Here is a 10,896-nt window from a genome sequence, read left to right on the forward strand (position 1 = left end):
GCCTGGAAAAGGACAAGTTCTGGGGCTAAGGACATAGGAAGTCCTGGGCAGGAAACCAGCCAATTGGATTACAGTCACTAGCAATGTTCTCTTCTTCAGAGAAGTCATACCAATCGGGAAAATTAAACTGAAGAACAGTTACTCAGGCTGAGCAATGCAGCTGAGGTGAGAGGAACTTCTACACTTTGGGGCATGCTTGTTCCGGGAATAGCAGTCAGCTGCTCTGATTGCACAGCTCAGCCCAGACTCGCCTGTTTATGCTGGTCAAAACTGGCTCAAAAATTGGTTGGGCTGGAGTCTGCAAGTTAAAGCATGTTTTTGTTTATTGGTTGGTTGGTTGGTTTGGGAGTTTTGGTTAGTTTGTTTTTTAGTTGGTTGGGGCAGGCCTGTGTGTCTTTGGGGAATAAATGCGTCAATGGGCCTTGGATCTGTTTGGTCCCAAGGGCTCCCACCCCAACCTTCCCCTACAAAGAGCTGCTCTGCTCTGGTCCAAAGCTGGAGGCATGTCCACAATACTCAGTGGAACCTGCTGCCTCCCTGTAAACAGAGGCTTGGCCAGAGGTGTGTCCTCCTATGCTGTTGAACTTTGGCCACTTTCCCCCACTCACTCAGAGTTCACAATCAGCTCCTTGACTAGAGAGATCACTCCTCACTCGAGTTTTTGGATTCGTCCTCCAGGGTCTCTATGAGAGTCTGTGAGCTTGCCCAACACCCTGAGCTGGCTCTGGCAGCCCCACCTGGGAAAGCAGTGCTGGTATCTGCAGGATTCCTGCCCAAATTCATGCTTTCTCTTTGGTTCCTGAGGACCACATTCTGTGTGTTTTCTCCCCTTTTTCTGGCTTCTGTTATGGATAGACAGCAGGAATTTGCATTTCCACTGATGACACAATAAGGCTTTGGTGTAATTGACAGTAAACTGGGATTCAGAAGGCTTGGGTTTAAGCAGGCTCTGCCATTATCAGTGTAAATTTAGATGAGCATTAAACTTCCCTGGGCATCAATTTCTTCTTCCGTAAAACGGAAACTGATACCTAGCTTATTTAGTCCTTGAGTTGCAATAAAACACCAAATGAAGCTCTAAATACAAACTATAAAAAGTACAGATAAGAACTATTAATCCAGAAATAATCATTCTGACAAATATAAGTTACAATTCTGACAAAGGCAATAAAGACATACATGGTTTATATGATATGGGGGATCTAACCTCCTTATGGTGTCACTTAACTGAACTACATAGAATGAAAAGAATTTAACCAGGTAGAGGATAAGCAAGAGAATCTCAGTGACTAAAAACAGCTTAACTCAGGAGAGAGCACGACAGATATAAAGGACCACCAACAAGCCAGCATGGCTGCAATGGAGAGAAGGACGAGGTAGTGGAAGATGAGGCTTGGAAGGCAGGGATGCACCAGATCACACGTTGCTTTGTTGATCATGATAAGGAGTCTGGCTTTAATCTTAAGAGCAGTGAAGTTTTAGGTGAGATGACAGAGGGAGGGAGGAATGACGTATGATCAGATTTGCATTTTGAGACCTTCCCTCTTTTTAAAAAAAATTTTATTGAAGTATAGTTGATTTACAATGTTGTGTTAACTTCTGTTCTACAGCAAAGTGATTCAGTTATACAAATATACATTCTTTTTCATATTCTCTTCCATTATGGTTTACCACAAGATATTGGGTATAGTTCCCTGTGCTATACAGAAGGACCTTGTTGTTTATCCATTCTATATATAATAGTTTACCTCTGCTAATCCCAAGCTCCCAATCCTTCCCTCCCACACTGACCTCCCCTTGGCAACCACAAGTCTGTTCTCTACATCTGTGAGTCATAGATATGTTCATGTTTGTCATACTTTAGATTCCACATATAAGTGATATCATATGGTATTTGTCATTCTCTTTCTGACTTACTTCACTTAGTATGGTAATCTCTAGTTCCATCCATGTTGCTGCAAATGGTATTATTTCATTCGTTTTTATGGTTGAGTAGTATTCCATTGGGTATATATACCACAACTTCCTCATCCATTCATCTGTCAGTGGACATTTAGGCTGCTTCCGTGTCTTGGCTATTGTAAATAGTGCTGCTATGAACAATGGGGCGCATGTATCTTTTTGAATTATAGTTTTGTCTGGATATATGCCCAGGAGTGGGAGTGCTGGATCATATGGCTACTCTATTTTTAGTTTTCTAAGGAACCTCCATACTGTTTTCCATAGTGGCTGCACCAACTTACATTCTCACCAACAGTGTAGAACTGTTCCCTTTTCTCCACACCCTCTCCAGCATTTGTTATTTGTAGACTTTTTAATGCTGGCCATTCTGACCAGTGTGAAGCAGTACCTCATTGTAGTTTTGATTTGCATTTCTCTAATAATTAGTGATGATGAGCATCTTTTCATGTGCCTATTGGCCATCTGGATGTCCTCTTTGGAGAAATGTCTATTTAGGTCTTCTGCCCATTTTTCGATTGGGTTGTTTCTTTGTTATTGAGTTGTATGAGTATATTTTGGAAATTAAGCCCTTGTCAGTCACATCATTCACAAATATTTTCTCATAGTCTGTAGGTTGTCTTTTCATTTTGTTTGTGGTTTCCTTTGCTGGGCAAAAGCTTATAAGTTTGATTAGGTCCCATCTGTTTAGTTTTGCTTTTATTTCTATTGTCTTGGGAGACTGACCTAAGAAAACATTGGTACGATTTATGTCAGAGAATGTTTTGCCTATGATCTCTTCTAGGAGTTTTATGGTATCATGTCTTATATTTAAGTCTTTAAGCCATTTTGAGTTTATGTTTGTATATGGTGAGAGAGCATGTTCTAACCTCATTGATTTGCATGCGGCTGAGACCATCCCTCTTATAGATATTTGACTGCATTTCTTCTTTTTTTAATTTTTATTTCTTGATTTTATCTTTCATGGATCTCACCTCAAATCCTTCTGTATACTCTGGCGGGATGATTAATATCCTTGGAACTGAAAATATTTGGCATATTTAAACTTAAATTCAAATTCGCCCATTTCCAAATTACATAATCTTGCAGAAGGTATTTACCCTTCTCTAAGTCTCCATTTTCTAATCTATAAAATGATGATGATAATTCGTTTCTCATAGAGTTCGTATGAATAAATGAGATATCATTTCTGGCTTTTAATTCAATAAATGCTAGTATCGATCGATCGTTTACCCTGTGATAATTTACTCCTCTTGGAATCACACTATTTGGATAGGATACATTTTTAGCTTTTTCTTCTTTTTAATAAGAAGGTGACATTATTGATCTGCTATCAGTGGAAGATTCTATTTCATTTATTTCCTAAAGAAGGGAGAAGGGATGGATTTGCATCAAGTCATTTACATTTGCGTCTCAGGACCTCTACAAATAGCGCCCATGCTCTCCAATACTTTATCCAGCAACAGTTTACCTGACATCAGCAATTAATATAATTAACCTTTTAGGATTTTGCCAAACTGAATAGATAGAATGATTCCAGACTCCAAGAAAAGGGTTAAGCATGAGTAAATTTGGGTTGCATTGGTACCACTATCAGTAGCATCCAGTCAGTCCAGACAATCTTTTACTGAAGATTGTCTTCACTTAGCTTTTTCAAGTGGATGCAGTGGCCTTGTATAAAGCAGGTACAGTTAGCTTAACAGTAGTGAAAAATTGTTCACCCTACCCAATAAGCTGTAGAGTGTGTGGTGATTTCAAGTTCCAGGAACTACTTTAAATGAAAATGCCTCCTTTTGAGTAAGACACAATGGGAGATGTTAGGTGGGGTTTGACCTACAAAGGGTTAAAACATCAAAATTAATTTTGGAGGAAAATTAAGATTCTCCTCACAGTCTCAAAGCTTTCTTCTCTAACCACAGTGCAGACACTATCAGTGAGCAGAGAATCTCTGTATTATTTCCAAGTTTCTCCCATTGTCAGTCACTGTGACAAAGTGCTGGCCAATTTGACACGATGACGAATCACTCCAGACACTGAGTTTTCATATGGCTCTTGAAGCTTCTCAGGAGACTCCGGTGTCTGGAAATGCCAAAGACCAGCACTGGGTGCTCTGCTCAGGAACAAAGCCGGGACTTGGCAAAAATTAAACCGACGCATTTTAGAGAAAAGAGATAGGTAATAAATATTTACTGTCTAATTTTTACCATGCCTTCAGGTAGTAATTGTTTTAAATGCCTATTAAGCAAATCCTCACTTTGCAAGTCTCTTCTTGTCTATGCTCTATTGAAATGAATTAGATTTAAGAGTACATTGAAAAGTTTAATTACTAAACAAATATTTTTGTTTATTGTGTCCGGTTCTAAAATAACTGGCCTCTCCTTGTCCTTCATCCTTGAAATTTTAACAAACAACATGACGCTTTGCTAATAATTTTTTTACTGACTAGATCTTACAAACCCAATGCTGTTGGAATTTATGATGGATTGATGCACAGCCCAATGCAAATGTACTTGTAATGTCTACCTGAGTTTTCCATTGGAGAGTTTGTCAATACACCAGTGCCTCAAATCCATTTTCTCGGTAAAAATGTTGCAGTTTTCTATTATTCACAAAGGCACCTTCCTGAGTTATTTCTGCTCCTGCACAATATTCATGATAGCAATTTGATACCTTAGCAGTTTCAAGGTTATCAGGTGATTGAAAATCCTACTGCTTACTTCAAGGTGTAACATATACAACTGTGCTGTCATCCATTATAGCAGTATAATAGTTTTTCGTAATGCCTTTCATGAACTGCTGATTTAGAAGTGTAAGCCTAACTTCTGAAGGTGCTTATCAGTCTCAGGCTGGGGAAGTATTGCTTAACTGGTAAAAATCAGTCTGGGACTCTTTGTGCTATTTAGAAAAAAGAAACCAAGTTTCATTTCTCTTTTAGATGATGCTAGCAGCCCTGCCCTGTGAAGTCTTTAAAGTACATTTGCAAGAAGAAACAAACAAACAAACAAAAACCATGATCTATCCAGTCCCCGGGAGGGCTCATGTTAATCACAATGAACCTAAGACAGAAGCACTGGAGTTTGCAGACTGTGGAGATTAAGTCAGAAGCAAGGAATTACTGAGAGAGATGATGGAGATTTTGCTAAATTGAAAACAAAAGTCAAAGCAAATTCATAAAAAAGCTGGGAAGTAAAATCAATCATTATTCAAAGTCCTCCTTTTAAGCTCTATCCGCACATTGATTTTTGGTTTAGGGGTCTCTGGTTGGAGCAGAGGGTTGCTTGAGTGAGTTTAGAAGGTGGCATCTGTTTAAGTAACAGATGTCTGTGTCACTGAGGTGCTATGTTCTCACTTTTTATATATGGGGAAACTGCTGCTGAAAGAGTTTTATTGCCTTTATGCAAATTAAAATACCATATTCTTCTCCTTAAAGGGTTCCTCTTCCTGATGTGAATACACAACAACCATAAACGACCTCAACCTCATCAATTTTTTTAAAAAATATTTTGGAATACGATAGTTTCTTATGAACTATCAATGATGCATGAAATGAGGTCTGGAACTGCAGACATGCGTACTCTTATTTAAAGAGGGCTCACTGGGTTGAAGCAAACTGAGTAGGGTGAGGGACAGTGCTGACCCCTTACCGGCCGTGGCACCAACAGAGATCAAACCTGGAGAGGCACTTGTACCCACGCAGCTACTCTAAGGGTTGCAGGGAGGGATTGCCTTATGGAATGATTTTAACATCGTTCATTGGGTTGTCAGTTTATAGAAACCTCTTTGCTTTTCTTACTTTTCAGGAGAGATGAGGAAGAGTGAAGTCATCCAAAAACACCCTCCAAGTTGACACACAGAATTAACCATCACAAATAACATGGGAAGTATGCATAAAAAACTGCATTTCTGCCACGCCCTGAAGGACGGTGGTTATCCTGAAACAAAGCACTTGTGCAACTGTTTGAGTTGCAAGCTGAACTACTCATTTCATTCATGAATGCCATTTTTACTTGAAAGTATGAAAGAAAGACAAACTATGGTTATTCAGATCTGGGTATTTGGGAAACATCATGAAAATGAATTAAATCTATCACTGCAAGGATATTTTTTGCTAGTGATAAAATTCAGGCTTTCAAGTGAAAATCTGAATTTTGGAAAACCTGTATCCATCTCCATGAGCTTGCCAGCTTCCCAATATTTTTCTAATGAGTTTGGTGGTATTACAAATAAACGTCATTTTTTGATACTGTATGATGAAATTCGTGAACATTTGAAAGATCTGTGTAACTCAGTGAACCAATATTTTCCAAGTTATCAATACCTGATGTTACAGAATGATGCATAGTGAAAAGATCCATTCAAAGTACGAGATGATGAGAAAGGAAAATGGAGCTGTAGGAATCAGGCTCCCTGACTTCAGACTATACTACAAAGCTACAGTCATCAAAGTGCAAGATGAGTTAATGGATTGTAATAGAAGAGAATAAGAAAAGTCCATTGATATGGATTCAGCTTCCACACGCAGCTAGCCTTTAAGAAACTACTACTTGTTGAGTTTTGGTGTACCATCAAAAAAAAAAAAGAGTATGTTTTACAATAATCTAGAAAGGCAGAATTCTCCTTACTTTTCCAACTACATGGCTGTCTGAGCACAGAATTTCTTCATATATTTCTGCAAAAACAACATAAAACAGATTGAATGCAGAAGCAGATATGGGAATCCAGCCATCCTCTATGAAGTCAAACATCAACAAGATTTATACTCACAGAGATAGGTCTTCAGATACTATTGAGTTGATTGGCTTATTAAAATAAACCTGGAAGACCTTTTGTCCAAATTATCTTCTTACGGACAATTATAGAAATTAAAGTGACTTCACCGGCTCATGGGAGTCTCGTATTTTCTAAGAACAATTGATTCTACACCCACAGAAATCATGTAGCTGTGGTAAATCAAATATTCCCAGGTATCAGCAACCTAGTCCTAGGGAGGACAAATGAACTTTAAGGCACTACCAGGTTCATTTAGCCCCTCTTGCCTACTTCAGAACCTCAGCATACCTTCTTCTGGTCCTGCACTTCTCCCACCCTACCAGTGTTTCTGAAACCATCAAAGTGTTTTTCACAAATGTATGTGAATCAGTTAGTCCACTGGGAGCCTCTTGCCCTGCTCTATGTAGCTCAAGCCAGAGCCAATATTCTGTATGCTTTCCCTCAGGCTACTTAAAATGAGAGGGGTTTAATATGTTGATGTCATCAAGTTGCATTTGTCAGCACTGCTGTGAGAAAGCTGAGAGGATGTCCTTTTTCTAGAAGATGGGAATGTAGTGAGCATCCCAACAGGGACCATGAGCTATGAAATATGAACTGCTGCCTATAAAGGCCATGGGGAAAAAACGAGATGGCATAAAAGTAGCTTCCAAGGAAATCTGGACACTGGCGGAGACCAGAGGTGGGGTCTAGCTTAGCACTTGGTGGCAAATGAAGGATGTTAGGGGGGTGATGAGTTAAGGAGCTGAGCTGCCACAAAGGCCATAGCTACGTTAGAAGTCTAGTTTGTGAAAATGTTCTGGTAGCATAAAACTGGTCAAAGAAAAAGGTGACTCCCATGACTTCAAGATGTCCCCAAAGTGTCTATAAAGCCACTCCAGCTAGAGGGGAGGATGTGACCCAAAGGCCTAATGCTTCTGTCTTATTCAAGATCTCCAAGGCATGAGCATTCCCTCCCATCCTGCTTTACATCAAAAGATAATAAAACAATAACTGTTTCATGAGTGACTTCTCTCAGCAAGAAGAAGAGACTTGTCTTAACTCAGTGGGGTACACTTAAAGTTGGAAATTTAAGAGGCAGATTTGAGGTTGGCAAGAATTTCAGAATTCCTCACAGCTGAGAACAGCCACTAACCCCACTCACTCTGAGGCAACTGCCTGATCTGAAGGTTGAACCATTTTCCTCAATTTGGGAAGGGTAAGCTGGTACAAAGTGAGAGAGTGGCATGGACATATATACACTATCAAATGTAAGATAGCTAGCTAGTGGGAAGCAGCTGCATAGCACAGGGAGATCAGCTCAGTGCTCTGTGACCACCTAGAGGGGTGGGATAGGGAGGGTGGGAGGGAGACGCAAGAGGGAGGAGATATGGGGACATAAGTATATGTATAGCTGATTCACTTTGTTATAAAGCAGAAGCTAACACACCATTGTAAAGCAGTTATACTCCAATAAAGATGTTAAAAATAAAATAAAAGTCACGTTTGGAAGAAAGAAGCCTCTGAAGAATCAGAATCTCAGAAAACACCTCTCAAGCTCCAGAAACACAACACTCACTATGAAGATGAGTATGACTGAAAGGTTTTATAATTAAAATATTTTTAATCATAAATGTTGAAATTTATCTACATGACTGTAGACAAGTATGACTCGATGGCCCTCAGAAATGAGTTTTCAGAGACTGTTACCAAACTTCAGTGATATTGTTTGAATTGAAGGAGGCAGAATGCACCAGAAAGCTTCATAAAAAGTATGCCCAAGTCAGTATTACAGCTACATTTGATATGAAAGCAGGTGTGGGAGCTTTGTCTAAAAATGATGAAGCTCAAGCGTCATCTCTGTAGTGCCTTAGCCATTTATTTGTGGGAAAATTACTTATAGATATCATTATAATGGTCATCATTAGCCCAGTGATTTCCCAGATAGCCTACAAATGAGAAAGGGGCATCATAGCAGCTGAACAGAATGCCAGGGGAGGCATCTGGAGACTCTGTTGCAGATCTCAATGAACAGAATGGAACATCTCGAGATACACTGTACATCTGAGGGTAGACAGAGATGGAGAGAAAACCTGTACCATCTCCCTCATCATCATCTTCAACTCCATTCCAGCCACATCCTCCACAAAGCAGCCCCCTGGGATCTTGCCTGGATAGTAAGGAGGCAGGAGGTAACAGGGTAGAATAGAAAGCAAAGTTAAGTGGATATGATGGTGAGAGAAATGTATTTGTAGAAGCTCATCGTGGGGCAATCATGGTGAGGGGTGTGACCGTACCTGGAGTACGAGCAGGAAGCTCAGGTTGAGGGGGCAGGTGCTTGCTAACTTAAATCAAAAGCCCAGATCACATTTCCTCCAACCGGACTTCACAGGCAGGTGTTTCAGGTCACTCCAGATCACCGATAGCAAGTAGATTCTCCTGGTATGCTGTCACCAGGAGACGGTTAATGTAGCCGACATTCTGAGTTGAAATAGATTTCGAGGCTAAATTTGGGTTGTGGGGGAAGAAGGTCTTCATTCATTTACACTGTCGGTCATGGGCATGACAAGGGAGACTGCAACACGTGTGTGACACGCTGACCACCCCTGCTCCACATGCTTCCAAGTAGCCTGCTAAATGTGTGACTAGCTCTTCCTTCCACATTCTCAGGATCTAAGGTCACCTTGATGCTTGGTGGCATTGCCTGCTGTAAGAGAGAGTGGCATGTGTATGACAATACTTGGCGGAGTGTTTCTATCTTTTCCTGTCTTTCCATTTCTAGAAGACATGAGGAATTCGAGTCTCCATGTTCATTATTCTCACAATCCTCTTCACAGGTCCTGTTCCCAGAATAATTTCTCTAAGACTGACAGAAATGCCTTCTATCTCAGTATTCTCCCAAATGAGTGACATAGACAAAAACTAAACTGTCTGTAAGACAGAGAGGTCTCGGTGGGACTATTCCCCCAGGCCACTTAGATCCCTGTAATAGTTCAAATGAAATGACAGCCAAATAACCTCTTTGTTTGTTCCCTCCCCTTGACTAGCCACCAGAATGTGAACAGTTTTTTAATAAACCCAAGTTAAAAATTGCTTATTCCCTCTATTTATATTGCGTTTTAATGTCATTGGTTGCTTTCCCCCATTCGTTTCAGGGTGGTGACACAGCTCTGGGGGCCTGGCGATGATGACGTGGACAAAGAAGAAGAGAGAAAGAGAGCACAACACATGAAAAACGCCACCAGCAATACTTTCTCTTACTTATAGTGACAACACCAGGCAAAATATAAAAATATGTTTAGGGAGATGACAGCTTTGTGGCTTCTTGATCACAAACCAGCACTTAGAAGTTCACGTCTGTGAGCAGATAAAAAGGGCTGCATCTTGGTAAACCATGGTGAGGAAAAAGGAGAGAGGGAAATCAGGTGATGGGCAAGCTGTCTCAGACAAAACCAGTACAAGGACCAATGGAGCAGTAAGCTAAACAGGAGGGAGATTCTCAGGTTAATGTTCATGGGTGCCTTGGACTGGAGGTGGATGAAGACCTCTTCCCATCCACAAATTAGAATGTCAGCAAGGCAAGAAGTCTTTAGACTTGCCTTCCAGTACTAGGATTTATATTTGATAAATAAAACACTCAGTCTTCAATTTACCTCACATCAAAATAAGAGAGAAGGGAAAAGGGTGCATGCAAATGTTTGAGGCATTACTTATTCCTGTATTAAGTAGATGCAGTTTGCAACTTACAATGGGCCCATGTTTGAACAATTCAACATTAGTGTGCTCTGTGCTAAGCCCCAGGGATGCAATGATGAAGACACAGACCCTGCTCTCAAGAAACTTGCTGCAGTGGAAACCAAAGTTTATTTGGAAGTTGGCTTGAAATGTATAATGCCTTCTCCATAGAGATTATGTTCAATATAGCAGTTGGTTTTCAGTTCCCAATTGCTTTGTTCTTGGCATATTATTCCAATAGGGCTATTTCAACTCTTCTTTCACTAGCAGTTTTTTTTTTTTCCTATGGTGGGAAACATATTTTGAGCATCAGTCTAGGATACAAGAAATACTTTTCTGAAAGAATCCATTCAAATACCTGACTTTCCTGGTGCTAAGTCATCTGAAAAGGGAGAAGAGCCAGGGAGGGTTAGAGGGCAGAAGGCTCCCTGCCTGCAGAGATGTTAAAAGTGACCC

General features: G+C 40.3%; 1 long non-coding RNA gene across 1 annotated transcript; it reads left to right on the forward strand.

Moving 5' to 3' along the window:
• Positions 1–2,888: 2,888 nt before the first annotated feature.
• LOC117198340 (uncharacterized) lies at positions 2,889–7,073 on the forward strand. Its single transcript, XR_004479448.2, has 3 exons — positions 2,889–4,134; positions 4,895–5,578; positions 5,760–7,073. It is a non-coding gene; the product is annotated as an uncharacterized LOC117198340 (long non-coding RNA).
• Positions 7,074–10,896: the final 3,823 nt, after the last annotated feature.

Source organism: Orcinus orca, chromosome 7, assembly GCF_937001465.1.
Source record: "Orcinus orca chromosome 7, mOrcOrc1.1, whole genome shotgun sequence".
In the NCBI taxonomy this organism is placed as follows: domain Eukaryota; kingdom Metazoa; phylum Chordata; class Mammalia; order Artiodactyla; family Delphinidae; genus Orcinus; species Orcinus orca.